The 17,500-nt window shown below is 38.8% G+C and overlaps 1 protein-coding gene across 1 annotated transcript in view; it reads right to left on the bottom strand.

Annotated features, from left to right (window-relative positions):
• Positions 1 to 17,500, bottom strand: part of LOC135113906 (uncharacterized) — a 36,162-nt gene that overhangs the window by 17,989 nt on the left and 673 nt on the right. The window lies entirely within an intron of this gene.

The following is a 17,500-nucleotide window of genomic DNA, read 5'->3' as shown; positions in this document are numbered from 1 at the left end:
TATATATATATATATATATATATATATATATATATATATATATATATATATATATGATGGCAATTGTGATAATGATAATGTTGTGATTGTGATGGCGGTGATGGATGCGGTGGTGGCGGTGATGGATGTTGTGATAATGAGTGTCAACAGAAATTCAATGGTGCCTTTTTTTTTATCAGCTGTTCTGAAAAGCAACAACTAACAATATGTTTCTTATTTAAAAGTCAGTGATGTCTTAAATTAAATTTCATTGGATTTTAAAACGAAGTTTACACACACACACACACACACACACACACACACACACGCACACACACACACATATCTTGGCTCTCCCTTCTTCCAACACACGCACACTACGTGACTTGGATTGTGTGCGTAACTCTATTGTAAACAATGGTGTCTTAATGGCATGAAAATATGACCACTAACAAGACAAAAAAGGGAAAAAAAAGGCGTGTTATACGGATACAAGAAAATTAAGAGCATGTATAATATGATAATAATAATGAAAAGGAAAACATACGGTACTGCGGAATAACCATATGGCGATGGACACACGTAGTTATGCTCCTAAGTAGAGCAACCTGCAGCATTCAGGACCATATTCTGAAACACTTGTGCACCGCACTTTCACTACACTGCAAAGACTCTCCTTGAAGTTCCAATGGATTTTAAGGGTATTTTTATAGTTCTAGTGACAGATTATTCTACACTATTATCGTAAAAACGCACACGCTAGACTTGTTTATCTCCGTGTCCTTTCAAAATATTCATAAACCGTTTCAAAGTACAGGTCCTGGTGTTGTAACATGATTATCCAAGGCTCAGCTCTGCGAAGATGGATCAGAGGTGACTTTCTGTATGCCTTCTTTCCCTTCAGATCCTTTCCTAACAAGCCCTATATAGAGGAAAGATAAGCACAAAGAATACGATAGACTCCGTATAACCAGAGTGATAATGCGAAACTGTAAATGAAAGAAAAGATACATTCGACTTGGAAGAGAGAGAGAGAGAGAGAGAGAGAGAGAGAGAGAGAGAGAGAGAGAGAGAGAGAGAGAGAGAGAGACGCCCTTGGCCTGAGACTCCCTGGCCAGCACGCGAGTCATTGAGGTCACGCCATATGAACTTCGCCGCAAAAAAACCGTCACGACACAAGGGAGGAAGGAGGGCACATCTGACTCATCCTTGGACCGAAACGTAGAAGACGAGACCAAGAAAATAAAGTAAGGCATGACAAATAAGAAATAAAATGAGATAAAATAAGGTAAACGTTATTACATGTATAAATAGTCTATCATATATATATATATATATATATATATATATATATATATATATATATATATATATATATATATATATATATATATATATATATATATATATATATATATATATATATATATATATATATATATATATATATATATATATATATATATATATATATATCAGACAGGCAACCCCACCAGGATTAGCCCAGAAAGAGCACAAGGTATTGTACCTACATGTAAGAATAAGTAAATGGTGAAAAAATTTGATACTGAGCTTTTTTTTCTTTTCCCCTATACTTTCTACTACAACTACTGGCACTACTATTATTGCAATAACAGCAGCAGCAGTAGCAGCAGCAGCTGTTACTAGAGCTACTACTGCTGCTACTACTATTTTTACCAGAACAACAACAACAACAACAACAACTGCCAATACTACTATTACTATACCTATTAATACTAGTACTATTACTACTACTACTACTATTACTCGTAATACTAGAACTACTATCACTAACAATAACCTGTTACTGCTATTATGTCCATCCTCTGATACTATTGCTATAAGATCCGAGTGCAAGGCCAATTTAGTTTCCATGGTGTCTTGAGACTCCACCTTTGAAATAGTTCAAGTCGAAGGAAGGAGGAAAAACAGAAACATGAAGAGTTTCGGATTTTACCAGTGAAAGGGATGACAAAGTAAAGATATTGATTAAGTTTTACAGATAGTTAGGTGGACAGAATACGGGGTGAGAGCAAATAGAAAGTTATGTGTAGGGAGGCCGATTGAGGGATGGAGACAAGGTGTTAGTATGTTCTGAACCATGGAAGCAACTTTTGAAGATCGTAAGAGATGTAACACTGCGACGGCGAGTGAATCAAGACCGCCTGTTTGAGGAGAGGAATCGATGAGACGAAAAAGCCTTTCACTTCACCCTGTTTAGGAGTGGGAGCAGTACTTCAGACGTGGACGAATAAGTCCGCTGTATAGAGTAAATTGCATGTTTTGCTATCTTCCGCTATTTTCACGCTAACTGCTCTTCTGATTTTACTAGCTGCACATCTCCCCACTTCTCGCGGTTTCGTTGCACAAGACTTTCTTTCTCTCACCCCTATTCGATCCACCTCCCTAATACTTCATCTGGAAAACTCTGTAGCATTCAAAGTTTTTATGTGGGTAGGGACCACATAAGTGACCAGGCCAAGCTGTCTTTTCGATCCAGACATTCTCACATTCATGACTCCACCCTGCATATTTCAAAGATTGAGGCAGGTGTCTACTGCCTCCTTCAGAGGAGGAGGCAGTAGACACCTGCCGAAACGATAATTACTCCCAGTGAGGTCTAAAGCACTGTTCAGGGGGTGCTGTGAACTTATCATTAAACCCAGCTGTGACCTAACTGAAAGTTTCCCTTTGTGTCTCACAAAGTCACAGCCTGCCCTCTAAAGACAACTCTTTTCCTCCACACAAAACTACAAGCACCTAATAACACACACACCCTTCACTCAAAAATTTTAAAATCATGGCGACTCCTACACCTGCCTCGGAGTCCCCATCTGGGGAGGGGACCATAAATGTCCCCAGGTCGGACTGCCTTTCCGTCGACCACCCTAAGTGTCTTGACACCCCCCCTCAACTTTTTCTTCATTAACTTCTACAACATTCGCGGTCTAAGATCTAATTTTCAATCTGTAGAACACCACCTCTCCTCTTCTAAACCTCATCTTCTTTTCCTCACTGAAACTCAGGTGTCTGAGGCAACTGACAGTAGCCCCTTTTCTGTTCCCTCCTACTTTCTCTATCCTCATTTTCGATCCAAAGCTGGATGCTGCGTTTATGTGCGCAATGACTTAACCTGCTCTCGTGCCCACGCTCTTGAATCTTCCGAGTTTTCCACCATCTGGCTACGACTACAGAGTCACTCTCATACTAAATTTATCTGTGCTGTGTACCTCTCTCCTAACTCCTCTGACTATAAGAAATTCTTTGACTACTTAAATTCCAAAGTGGAGCACATTCTGACCCTCTTCCCTTTTGCAGAGATCTCCATTCTTGGAGACTTCAATGTTCACCACCAGCTTTGGCTTTCCTCGCCCTTCACTGACCATCCTGGTGAACTAGCCTACAACTTTGCTATCCTCCATGACCTAGAGCAATTGGTGCAACACCCTACTCGTATTCCTGACCGTCTTGGAGATACGCCCAACATTCTTGACCTTTTCCTGACCTCTAATCCTTCTGCTTATGCTGTCACCCTTTCTTCTCCGTTGGGCTCCTCCGATCACAATCTCATATCTTTATCTTGTCCTATCACTCCAATCCCTCCTCAGGATCCCCCTAAGCGAAGGTGCCTCTGGCGTTTTGCCTCTGCTGGTTGGGGGGACCTGAGGAGGTATTTTGCTGATTTTCCTTGGAATGACTACTGCTTCCGTGTCAGAGACCCGTCTTTGTGTGCTGAGCGCATAACAGAGGTGATAGTGTCTGGCATGGAGGCGTACATTCCTCACTCTTTTTTTCGTCCTAAACCTTCTAAACCTTGGTTTAACACAGCTTGTTCTTGTGCTATACATGATAGAGAGGTGGCCCACAAAAGGTACTTAAGCCTTCCATCACCAGAATCTCATGCACTTTATATTTCTGCCCGGAACCATGCCAAGTCTGTTCTCCAACTAGCCAAAAACTCCTTCATTAACAGAAAATGTCAAAACCTTTCAAGATCTAACTCCGCTCGTGATTTCTGGCATCTAGCCAAAAATATATCCAATAACTTTGCTTCTTCTTCTTTCCCTCCTCTACTTCAACCAGATGGCACCACTGCTATCACATCTATTTCTAAAGCTGAACTCTTTGCTCAAACCTTTGCTAAAAACTCTACCTTGGACGATTCTGGGCTTGTTCCTCCCTCTCCTCCACCCTCTGACTACTTCATGCCACGTATTAAAATTCTTCGCAATGATGTTTTCCATGCCCTCGCTGGCCTAAACCGTCGGAAGACTACTACTACTACTACTACTACTACTACTACTACTACTACTACTACTACTACTGCTGCTGCTGCTGCTGCTGCTGCTGCTGCTGCTGCTGCTGTCGGTGGGAACTACTTGCAATGTAAAGATAACTGTTTTTATTACAGTGGTGTTACTTTCAAAATAACTAATGCAACAACTGATTATGCTGCTGTTCTTACTGTAACAGCAGCAGCAGCAGCAGCAATGATAATGTTAATAATAATAATAATAATGATAATAATAATAATGATAATAATAATAATAATAATAATAATAATAATAATAATAATAATAATAATTATTATTATTATTATTATTATTATTATTATTATTAATATTATTATTATTATTATTATTATTATTATTATTATTATCATTATTATTATTATTATTATTATCATTATTATTATTATTATTATTATTATTATTATTATTATTATTATTATTATTATTATTATTATTATTATTAAATCAACAATAATTACAAAATATAAATAATTCCAATAACATGACAAACGAAAGTACAGCTATACATCATCTTTTCTTTCTTTGTACGTTAACCAAGACAGAACCGTGAATCAAACACTTCACACTGACCTTCAGAGAGAGAGAGAGAGAGAGAGAGAGAGACAGAGAGAGAGAGAGAGAGAGAGAGAGAGACTATAGAAAAGAGAGCCTTGCGTGGAGGAGAATTACAACACTGACCACCTTTGTTAAACCCTGAGTTACGACACGGACGCGTGCTCCCCAAGCTAAGTGGGTTACGCCAGGTATGCATTACTACACACCGTGGAGCACATTGTAACGGTGGGGGCGGCGGGCACACTTATGCTGGGTGCTGCCCCTTGGTGCACCCTCCACTGCCGATTGCGAGGCACATCCAAGGCCACTCCTAATTCGCTGCTCCTCCTCCTTTTATTACTACTACTACTACTACTACTACTACTACTACTACTACTACTACTACTACTACTACTACTACTACTACTATTACTACTACTGCTATTACTACTACTACTACTACTACTACTACTACTACTACTACTACTACTACTGCTACTACTACTACTACTACTACTACTACTACTACTACTACTACTGTCACTGCTATTGCAACTACTAAAGCCACAACAACAGCAACTACTACTACTACTACTACAACTACTACTACTACTACTACCACTACTACTACTACTACTACTACTACTACTACTACTACTACTACTACTATTACCACCATCACCATGAACACTTCATAACGAACACCAAAATTTTAGAAAATTAAGAGAGCGAAGTTATGTTAATTGTACAACGTCATTTCCTTCTCCCTCCTCTTGTAAGCAAGTTTAATTTTTATCTTAGCTCTTAAGTATTCTTAAAGAAAGGCTACGCTTGTAAAGAATTGGTAAAATAGGTATTACATGTCTAAATATCATTGTACAGAGAGAGAGAGAGAGAGAGAGAGAGAGAGAGAGAGAGAGAGAGAGAGAGAGAGAGAGAGAGAGAGAGAGAGAGAGAGAGAGAGAGAATTTTTTTTATCGTTTTAACTTTTTAGTTTTTCTTACAATTTCCGTGCTTTTTTTTTCCGCGTCCTCCTCACCCTCATATCTTTCAAACTGAAGTGTTCGAACCCTAAAAATAAAATCAAGTTAATCAGTGTGAAGTTGATTTTTTTTTTTTCTGGACGTTCCTCTCAGGTTTTCCATTCTTTAGTTTTACTCATTCCTCTTCCTCCATCTTTACACATTCTTCCTCCTACTCTTCCTTCATCTATATTTTTCTTTTCCTTCTCTTCTACTTTCAACCATTCTTCCTCCTTCTCCTGTATATTTATTTACTCTTTCCTCCTTCCTTTCCACCTCCTCATTCTTCACCTGTATTAATTTCTCCTTCTTTTCTGTCTTTATTACCTTCTTCCCCTTCTCTTCCATTTTCATACATTCGTCTCTCTCCTTCACCTGCAACCATTCTTCCTCCTTTTCTTCCACCGTTATTCACTCCTGTTCCTCCTCCACCTTCACGCATTCCTCCTCTTCTTCTTCCTCCTCCTCCTCCTCCTCCTCCACCTCCTTTCTCTTACTCTCCCTTCTTTTCTTGTCTGGGGTTCTTTGCAATGATGAGACAATATAGCCGACGTAAACTGAAATATCTTCTTTAATATCATTCTTGAAAAGATTACTTATATGGTCTCCCTTCTCCTCCTGCTCCTCCGCGTGCTCCATTACACAAGCCAGACACCTGTAAGACGATCCTTGCACACCCTTCCTGACAAAGCATACGAATGCAAATTCAGGCTCAATGAGAGAGAGAGAGAGAGAGAGAGAGAGAGAGAGAGTCGTTTGTACAGCAAAACAAGAGAGGAACAATATTGTTGAAGTATTATTAAGCTATATAAAGGGGCTTGATATAATATGGGGCTTTTGTGAAGGGTTATTAGTTTAATATAATAATTGTTTTCATACTTATATTTGCGGAAATCAGCTTAGGGAAAGTCTAATTGATTAATAATGATAACTGAAAAAAATGATATGAATATTTCACGTTTTCTCTAGTTTTAAAACAAATATAAAAAAAAAATATAGGCCTCTCTTTTAAACATAAAAAAAAAAAGCTACTCGGTTCTAAATAATTCTTATATAGATGCTAAAAGTACAGTAAAACAAAATGCCAAATTTCAAATCCGTAAGGCGTGAATTGCGTCTTATTTTTTTTCTCTTATAATATGACGCAGTTTTCTTCTTAAAATACTGTCATGTTATTGGCCGAGTTTGCCTTGAATGGGATCACGTTTTCTTAGTGTCCCCCAACACCTTATTACATTCTTATTATATTATGGGACATTATCGGGACATTATCCTTATTATTGGTTATAAGTAGTGTAAGGCTTGTTTACTCATTTTATATCATGTAGTATTATTCTCTTCATAATTTAAGTTCTCTATATCTTTGTATGTATAAGGGAGGAAGTATAATTGAGGTGAAAATATGTTGAAACGAGGGGAGCTTGAGTGGGCAACAACACATTCCAAGTAGGGGAAGTAGAGAGGAAGGTGGCGACTCTCAGGGAAGAATCTTGGTGTGGATTGGTGGTGGAGTGAGTTTGTGGAGGCATTCGTGGTGTAGCGGTATAACCTTGATATTCAGGATCAGGTTGGTGAGTCTTTTGTGGTACCAAGAGCTCTTGTCCGCTGAAATTCGGTTGTTGAGTTGTGTTGGTGACGCTGTTCGAAGGGGTCATAGGTCAAACTGGCAGCCATTTTGTGAGTGTAGGTTGTGGTGTTGACCTTGGAAGCTGGTGTTGTGGTGTATTGGTGATTTCAGGGATGATGTTATGGTGTTATGGGTAATCTTTGGTGATGATGGTGATCTCCTGTGAGGCTTGAGGAGGTGAAATACGGGAATTATTGTCTGGGGACGCGGTAATGGCGTCTGAGTAAATTCCTAAGGTTGAGGGAAATATTTCTGTCAGATGGAGGTGTAAACGAGTTCTGGTGTTGTGTGAAGTGATGAGAACGTCATGTATTAACGTATACTACCTCATGTTGTTTGTGAATTATTATTAGTATTATTATATGTGCTTATAACATAGAATAATCGTGTTTTCTACTCCCCCAACATTGATCTGGTATCAGAGGTGATTCCAGGTGTGCTGTGTCAAGGTAAAGGTAGAGTGAGAGGGTGTAATTCTGGCGATTTCGATAGGTCGGGTAGGCACTCGAAGCCTTTAAAAATCCAGATCTTTAAAACTTTCCGGAATCAGTGTAACGTCCACTTTCTTGGAAAGATAACCGGGATCGTACGATCGTAAGTAAGTAAGCGATCGTGACAGAATATGGGGGCCCGTCCGGGATTTTTTAACATTTCTGGAGTGTAACGAGTGTTACATGGTGATGGTCATTGGGAGGAATTCACCTGTGTGAGATATTTCTTTAGAACTGTGCATGTATTTTTTGTGTATATTATTTTGCAGTGACGGTATTGGTGTGTGAAGATGTATTCTGTTGGGATGTTTTTGAATACTCAGTGGTGTAATATTTGGAGGAATATTTTGTGGAGTGCAGTGATTGTAATGATGGCCGCTAAACGTGTTGAGGTGTTCCTTCTGTCGAGGAGTGTGCATGATTTGTACAACCTAACCAGGGAGGAATTATGTTCAGTGGCTGAGAGGTTTCAAGTGAAGTTGAAATCCAAGAAAAAGGAGGAAAATGCAGATGGAGTTGAAAAATGCTCTTGTGGAGAGGGGCTGGTTTGAAAATGATGGTGGTGAAAGTGAGGATAATGATGGGGAGAGTGTAGAGGATAGTGCTGGAATCAGTGAGATAAACCTGGGTGCTCTTGGTGGAACAGATGGCCTTTCTAGTAGTGAAAAATTTGAGTTAATGAAACTTCAAATATAGATGCAGAGGGAGCAAATGCAAAAGCAGAAAGAGGTGGAATTGCAGCAGATACAAAAGGAGATTGAGATAGAAAAGATTAGAGCAGAGAATAGAAATAAAGTAAATAAGGCCTGGGCAGGAAATGGTGCGCAAGGCAACGGGGATTTAGAGAGAAAGGTCATCAGTATGCCTAATTTTGTGGAAGGGGAGGAAAAAAAACTTCTTCGTTCAATTTGAAAAAAAAAAAAAAAACTGCACAGTTGAAGGGAATGGGATGAAAATGATTGGGCATTACTGGTCCAGTCTAAATTTGAGGGAAAGGCCCGAGAGGTATATGTGAATTTGAGTGAGCAAGAAGCGAGTGATTATGAAGTGGTGAAGGAAGCGGTGTTGGGATCAACCCTTCTATGTCCGAGTGTGTACCGGGAAAAGTTCCGCAGAATAACAAAACGCCCAGGTGATACTAATCTCGGGATGGCTCGAGAGGTTGGTCTTAAACTGGACCGGTGGCTGAAGGCCGAGGAAGCCGCTACAGCTGAGGAGATAAAAGCAGTTATGCGGATGGAACAATTTATGAGCCAATTGCCCCTCAGTTTAAAATATGAGCTCGTATCATACAACGTGAAAGATGCAATGGAAGCCGGACGCAGGGCTGACAAGTACTGTGCGATACATGGAGTGAACGGAGATGAATACCATGGAGGTAGAAAGTCATTCTCTAACAAATGTGATGGTCATTAGGTATATAAGAATGACCGCCAGATGAACTCGACATCATTCCACAGATCAAACCAGTCCCGCCCTAACAACTATAGTCTTCCTCATATTTACACCATGCCCTCCCCAGCCGACAGTTTCGTCAGTCAGTGTCAGCTAGGGCATGAAAATTAGTTCTACATACCAACAAATGGGTAACAAACACATGTACAGTATTTTTCTATGAATTAAATCCCCTGATTTTCTCATCATTTTGCAGTTCTATAACAATTCCATCCATCCGTTTCACTCTGTCTTCCCCTAGAGCATAGATTTTCCCGCAAATGGTTTTCTGTGCGGTTTCAATTGGCTCCTTATCTTTCCTTTTTACTGTGTGACCAAACCATCTTATTTTCGTTTCTGTAATGCATTGCACCCCTACGTAGAGCCTATTGAATTATACTTACGAAGAAATTAATTTTAATTGAATTAAACAACTTAATCCATTTGGGCCTGAACATCTGGCTAATCTACTAAGCAAAATTCAGCATATGCATAGAAACCTGCATCATTAAATATTAAGCCATATAAAGTAATTTGCTTATCACCATACTATATTTCTAAATTCCTTCATATCTATCAAGTTTCAAGGTTCATAAAGTGGTCCAATTTATAAACGCCGTATCTATAGAAAACTTTAAGAAATACGAATGCTTTTATATATATATATATATATATATATATATATATATATATATATATATATATATATATATATATATATATATATATATATATATATATATATATATATATATATCACGCCAGAACCCACAATACCCCGACAGTGTACATCGAGAACAAGGCCTAGCCTTAGTATGACAATATAATCCGGATGTGACTATCCTTTGCTACCAGATGCCTTCACAATGACCAAATCCGAAATTTCTTTTAAATAGATGCCACGAGCTTGAGAGAGCCATACATTTCTTGACAGAATGTGTTTCGTGAAAAAAAAAAAAAAAACATCCATCGGACGTTACAGGTTGTATTTTTACGTGGTACTCTGCCATGTTATCTGATGCCTGCAGGTGTGCATTTAGAGGTAGAAGTGTGCATTCAAGAGGTAGAAGCGCTCATCTTGACATCGCTTGTGAGGACACGAGAGCATACGGCAAGGCTACAACAACCCGTCAGACCTACTTGTGGCATTCCTCGTATGAAGCATGTGTATCTATTCCGGCATATCATCCTCTTGGATAAGCGCGCACCATGTTGCGGCGCCTTCTTTCTTTCTTTCTTTCTTTCTTTCTTTCTTTCTTTCTTTTTTTTTAATCGATTAATTAATCACTCATTCCTCATGTTAGTTTGTCTAATCTTTTAAAGATCCCTATTGATTCGGCACTAACAACCTGATTACTGCGTCTATTCCATTTATCTACCACTCTATTTGAGAACCAATTCCTGGCATTCTCTCTCTCTCTCTCTCTCTCTCTCTCTCTCTCTCTCTCTCTCTCTCTCTCTCTCTCTCTCTCTCTCTCTCTCTCTCTCTCTCTCTCTCTCTCTCTCTCTAACTTCATCAAGCTTGAACCCCATTATTTCTTGTCCTATCTTCATAATAGACCTGGAAGATTTTGCTTATGTCGCAAGTGAAGCAACACTATTGTGGCGAGTGGTGAAATGTGAAGCCTAATATAAAGGAAGAGTTGGTAGAACGAGTAGCTTATTAGTTGTCACAAAAACTATGTGTGAATGGGATGGGGAATCTGTGGTACATGAATAATGTTCTCTAGACATGGACGGACAAAGCCTCTGTTAATAGCAAATACCCGGGTGAAAGATGATGAAACATATAAACGACACGAACGCCAAACTTAAACATGATTCAACAAAAGTTAAGTTACATGTGTTTGCAGTAAAATAAGGCTTCAGTGACAGACTCCTCAAGAATGTATTCTGTAGAAGAGCAGGATCAATATTGTTAAAGAAGAAAGTTGCCAGATGGCTTTGTTTTCTTCTTTTTAATATAAACATTAGGGAACCACTAGTTTTCCCTTGACCTATTCAAGAACAGCAAAGACCACGATGCACGCGTTGTATAATCAAACAATACTTGTCAATGACGCAGGAATAAACTGAAGACTAACTTCAAGTGGGAGAAAAGTAATCCATAAATAAAGGAGATAAGATCATAAGACAAAACAATGTGAAATTACATTAATAGATTTGGAACTGATTCCCAGCCCATGGATTAATGAGAGGTTAAGAAAAAGTTGAAACAGTGGTTTAAACAATGACATTACATGCATTATGAATAAGATTATATTTGTGGCATGAATAGTCTATTTATTTTACTTGTTTAATCTGCAAGGAGTCCACGGTTAAGAATGCAATTTATAAAGTAGATGAATGAATAGATTAATAAATTAATAAATATACAAACTCTGAGAAAGTGCTTTAGGAGAACAATGAGGTCTACCATGGCAACTGTAGATCGACCGGAAAGAAAACTTTGAAGTCAAAAGCTACCGAAACCGTGGGGAGATCGGCATCAAAAAGAATATATACTTGGAAAAAGCATGACGTGTAAATCAGGAGCCGAGTTTCACAGGGAGTTTAACAGAGAATGATTTGGATTTATTCATGAATCAGATGCCATATTTTGCAATACCCGTACTGGAGATCCCAAGCTATGAGACCACACGTATTTGAGAAACCACTCTTTGCGCTGACGATGATTCCGAGAGTGAAACATGGAAATCAACTATTACACATATATATATATATATATATATATATATATATATATATATATATATATATATATATATATATATATATATATATATATATATATATATAAACACCGGAGGTATTTCGCAAGAACGCGAATCAGAAAATAGAAAAAAAATGTTGCAAAAATGTTTATTTGAGCTACAATAATTTTAACCCTGGATGAAGAAAAGGAGAAACACACACTGCTTAAGATTATGTTGCCGAATTCACTACTACTACTACTACTACTACTACTACTACTGCTGCTGCTGCTGTTGGTGCTGCTGCTGCTGCTGCTGCTGCTGCTGCAACAACAACAACAACAACAACAACAACAACAACAACTACTACTACTACTACTACTACTACTACTACTACTACTACTACTACTACTAATAATAATAATAATAATAATAATAATAATAATAATAATGATGTTGTTGCCACTACTTTTCCACTGTGATCAGCAATCATTCAAATAGAGCTAAGCAGGACAAAAGGAGAAGAGGAAGGTTCTTCCCTGCGTGACGAAAGCGACGGATCCTGCTCACATGAAAATTGTTATCGATCTTATACGCGTAATTCAAGGCTGAGCTGGCGTGTGTGTGTGTGTGTGTGTGTGTGTGTGTGTGTGTGTGTGTGTGTTTGTGTAAGAGAGAGAGAGAGAGAGAGAGAGAGAGAGAGAGAGAGAGAGAGAGAGAGAGAGAGAGAGAGAGAGAGAGAGAGAGAGAGAGAGAGAGTAATACTCTCAAATAACAGATGGAGAACAATTAGAAAGGAAAGAAGAAAAAAAGTGAACAAAGGCATTCTCCCTTATAATGTGTGTGGCTTTCAAGGTTTTTATTATTACTCTTTTTTTTTTTCTGACAAAAGCGACCGTTTTCCTGGGACAGATTTATTTAACTATTTGCTTGTCTTGCCTGCCCGCCTGCTTATCTGTATGTCTGCCTTTCTTGTCTGGTTTTCTGTGTGTGCTAGCTGGCTCCACCCAAAAAAATAAAAAAAAATAAATTAGAAAAATAAGTAAAAGCCAACATAAAACAGGAATATGGCAAGAATGAAACAAGAGAGCAAATTTTATTCTCTCTTTCTCTCCCCTTTCACCTTCTCTTCTTTTCTATTTTTTTTCCTTCTCTTTCATCCGTACATTTCCCTTATGTCACGAGGCACGACAAAAAGGCATTAACACGACCACCTTAAGGAGGAGCAAGGGCAAATAAGTAGGAGTCATTAGTTCCGTTATTAGGATGCCTGGTCGTCTCGAGGGAGGGAACGTCAACTGCCCTCGGTCACGAAATACGAGTCTAGCGAGGGCTTGTAAGGAAGACACATGGGGGGAAAGGGTGAACAGAGATCGATGGTACGTTATGTTACTGTGTGTGTGTGTGTGTGTGTGTGTGTGTGTGTGTGTGTGGGTGTGTGTGTGTGTGTGTGTGTGTAATCATGTCACACTCCGGGCCTTATTCTGAAACACTTCTGCGCCCCACTTCCACTACATTCGAGGCACTAGTTGTAGCTACACATATTTTCAAGGGTGTTTCTATGTGTCTAATGACAGATTCACTAGACTTTTACATAACTGACTGGAGAAACAATTCTAAGAGCCCGGCTAACCGTCTCTGTAGTCTTTGAATATAGTCGTGGTGAGAGCAGAGGGTTCCAAAATACGGGTCTCTATCCTGTCGGGTTTCCGTGTTTTGCGTTTCCCTTTAATTTAAATCTGCTAGTAGTTTCCTTAGAAAAGCTGACAAGTAAAAGAATACCATCATATCTGAAGACTTGAGACTGAAGGAAAACACGAAAGACAGGGTAAATGGTTATAGGTTACTCGACTTGTAACATAAACTGCACACACACACACACACACACACACACACACACACACACACACACACACACACACACACAGAGACACACACATAACAGGCACATACGCGGGCGCGCGTGTGGACGTGCACGCACATACACAATTAAGGAAACAAATAGTTAAGTAAACAAAATATAGTAACTAATATACAGTTGTAAATGTAACCAAGAAGCAAGACAACTGCGGGTGTTACAAAAATATGACTGATTAATGAATATGTGTAACAAGATAATGACAAGAGTAGAAGAAATATTTGATTGCGTGTGAATACCACGTCATATTGCAAACCTTTTGTTAAAACTAAGAATTTATTATGAGGTCTGAAGAGAGCCACTACTACTATCGTTATTACTACTAGAACTACTACTGCCACTACTACCACTACTACTGCTACTATTACTACTACTACTACTACTACTACTACTACTACTACTACTACTACTACTACTACTACTACTACTACTACTACTACTACTACTATTGCTAATGTTATTGCTACTGCTGCTTCTGCTGCTACTGGTGCCTACCCTACCACAGACCGAAGCCGACCAAGTAAATCACCACAAATACAACAGGATGATCATTTAAGCCTCACAAAGTGTTACTGCAGAAATACTTATCGGCGCTATGGCAAAAGAATAAAAAAGTGCTGCCGTTACTACTACTGCAATTATTATAATTACTACTACTACTTCTTGTATTACTGTTTCATTTTCTGCTTATTATCATTATTTTTACTCACACAATCGTTATTCTTGTCTATTTTCCGTTCTCCTGACTTATAGCGTCGGGTGGCTTTTCCACCGCAACTCCTGCGAGGTTTAACATAGTCAGCCTCATATATTTGTGGCTGCTCAGTTTGAGTCTCCCCACGCGGCGAAACAGACAGGTTTTCTGTGACACCTTTACAAAGGCTGATGCCGCCCACGAGAGCTCCCCGATGCAGCCATCGAAGCAAGGGTTGATGGATGGGATGTAGCTGTTCATCAGGTACTCGGTGATACCTTGAAAAATAGCCAGGTTCCGACAGGACACGAGCTATGGTTCCTCTGATCACTACGTCCGAGGCTGACCACTAAGCCATCAATAACTATTTTTCTTGTGATATGACTGATTGTATGAGCTATCGTTTTTATTTAGTTTATTTTTATTGAGTAGCACGAGACTTTAGAGTGTGGATGATAGTTATAATGATGATTATGATGATGATGATGATGATGATGGTGATGATAATTATGATGATGATGATGATGGTGTGTGTGTGTGTGTGTGTGTGTGTGTGTGTGTGTGTGTGCTGATTTGTTTGTGCCAACCCGTGTGGATATATACTAGATAAATGTGTCAAAACTGTAATAAATTTGTATAACTGTTAAAATTTTAATTTTACAAGTATGAGCAACCTACTGCCTCTTTCATGAGCCGCGCCTCAGTACACCCACAGAACAGCTCTCACAGTCTCGCATCGCGTATTTCAAAGCCACGAAGCAGCTTATTATTTATCTCAAACCTTAACATTCCTCAAGGGACTTGTTGGGCGAATATTTACCGGTTTTCTTCGTGAAGAAAATATATGTACTCGTGACACACACACACACACACACACACACACACACACACACTTCAGAGTATGTATTTATAATTTGCTAAGAAAATCAATCTAATGCTCTCTCTCTCTCTCTCTCTCTCTCTCTCTCTCTCTCTCTCTCTCTCTCTCTCTCTCTCTCTCCAGGCAGACGGCAGTAAATACCTCCTAACTAGCATTATCGCACAGGGAACATGCAAACACGTAATATTACCATTAAACACAACAGTTGCTCGGCACACCTGCCTTGGAGGATGATACGACGCTTGGTTTCCTCTCCTCGTTCGATAAATGTGCGGTGTGGACAGGAAGTGCTTGGCGTCAAGGGACGAAAAGCCGAAGGAGATGAAGAACCGTAATACACTGGCGCCTCTTTTACACTATGAGTTCCGTGAAGAGAGGATGATGGATTAGGTTATCATAATGGAAGGCGTTGGCGAGATCTCATTCTAGGGCGTGGTGCTTATGCTCGAGTCTACCGCGAGATACGGCGCTGTATTTTGAGAAACTTTGTTCCCTCATTGTTATTATTTTTCAGAGGCAACATGAGTGATGAGATTCTTATGCATGTATTTTCCTATTGATGGTACATAATTTTATCTTTACAATTCTGAAAGTACATTTGGAAACTCAAATAACTCTTACTCACAACCTGTTAAAGTGTTCGAGAGTAAGACAATGGAAGATCTGAGGATACGATTCGTAGTAGCTATACTCACGGCAGGAACAAAGGAAACAGAGCCTGTTTATTAATCGTTACCATCGCAGGATTGGTGCTGTAGACAGATAGATTGAGAAGGTTACCAATCAACATTAATAACTCACCATTGCAAAACTGAGGTAACCTTGCGGTATAGTGAACGGAGAAGCGGAGTAGGATGGCTTCAGAAGTAATGAAATTCTCTCTCTCTCTCTCTCTCTCTCTCTCTCTCTCTCTCTCTCTCTCTCTCTCTCTCTCTCTCTCTCTCAAGACAAGACCACAAGAGAGTAGGCCTTTCGTACAACTACCAAACATAACTCCATAAACGCACAATCCAGCGTCATCCTCCAACACTTAGTCCACGTGAACAGCTACACGTGCCTACCTGGTTTTACTGGGCGGTGATCACAATTCTTGTTTAGTCCAAGGTACCGCCCACCACATAAAAATAAAAACGAATGGACTTTTTTTTGCAAGCGCGGCAGGCTATTGCTACGTGCAACTCAGAATGGCGTCCACGTAGCCATTTTAATCCCTTCACCGCTCAACATTTTTTTTTTCCCATAATAGCCTATAACTTATCAGAGACTCATGTTTACATTTTAATCTGTTAAGTAGTTCTAAAGGTGGCAAAGATAAATCTCTTATTCTCTTTTATTTTGTGCGTCTATGCAACTTTTTTTTTTTTTTTTTTTTGCACCAAAAGCTTTCATTCAGATTTCGTTAGGTTAGATTTCGGGTTTTCTTAAGTAACTGCCGCTTGACACCTGTATCGTGAGGATAAGGACGTTAGACAGATAAAACAATGAATAGAATGAAAAAAATAAATAAAATAGACATAATGGTTAGAAATCATGTATATAATATGTTCCGTCTGTTTAATATTAAGTCACTGGCTCATATTAAAAACCACTCTGTTGTCTCGCCACTATTTTTCATAGGCCGCAAAACTCAAGAGTTTTCCTGTGAAAATGTAAAAAAAAGTTAACTTATCACAAACCACCACAAAAAAAAATAAATGTAAATAAATAAATAAACAAATGAATAAAATAAATAGATAAATAAATAAATAGATAAAATAATAAAATAAAATAAAATAAATAAATAGAGTGAAATCTTGTGCAACATCAACTACGTAAACCTTTTTCAAAGTAGTGGAAGTGCAGCCAGAAGTGTTTCAGAATATGGTTCATTAATGCACAGCATGACAAATCCTTC

Source organism: Scylla paramamosain, chromosome 26 (assembly GCF_035594125.1).
Source record: "Scylla paramamosain isolate STU-SP2022 chromosome 26, ASM3559412v1, whole genome shotgun sequence".
Classification (NCBI taxonomy): Eukaryota; Metazoa; Arthropoda; class Malacostraca; order Decapoda; family Portunidae; genus Scylla; species Scylla paramamosain.
This window is presented reverse-complemented; position numbering and strand designations above follow the sequence as displayed.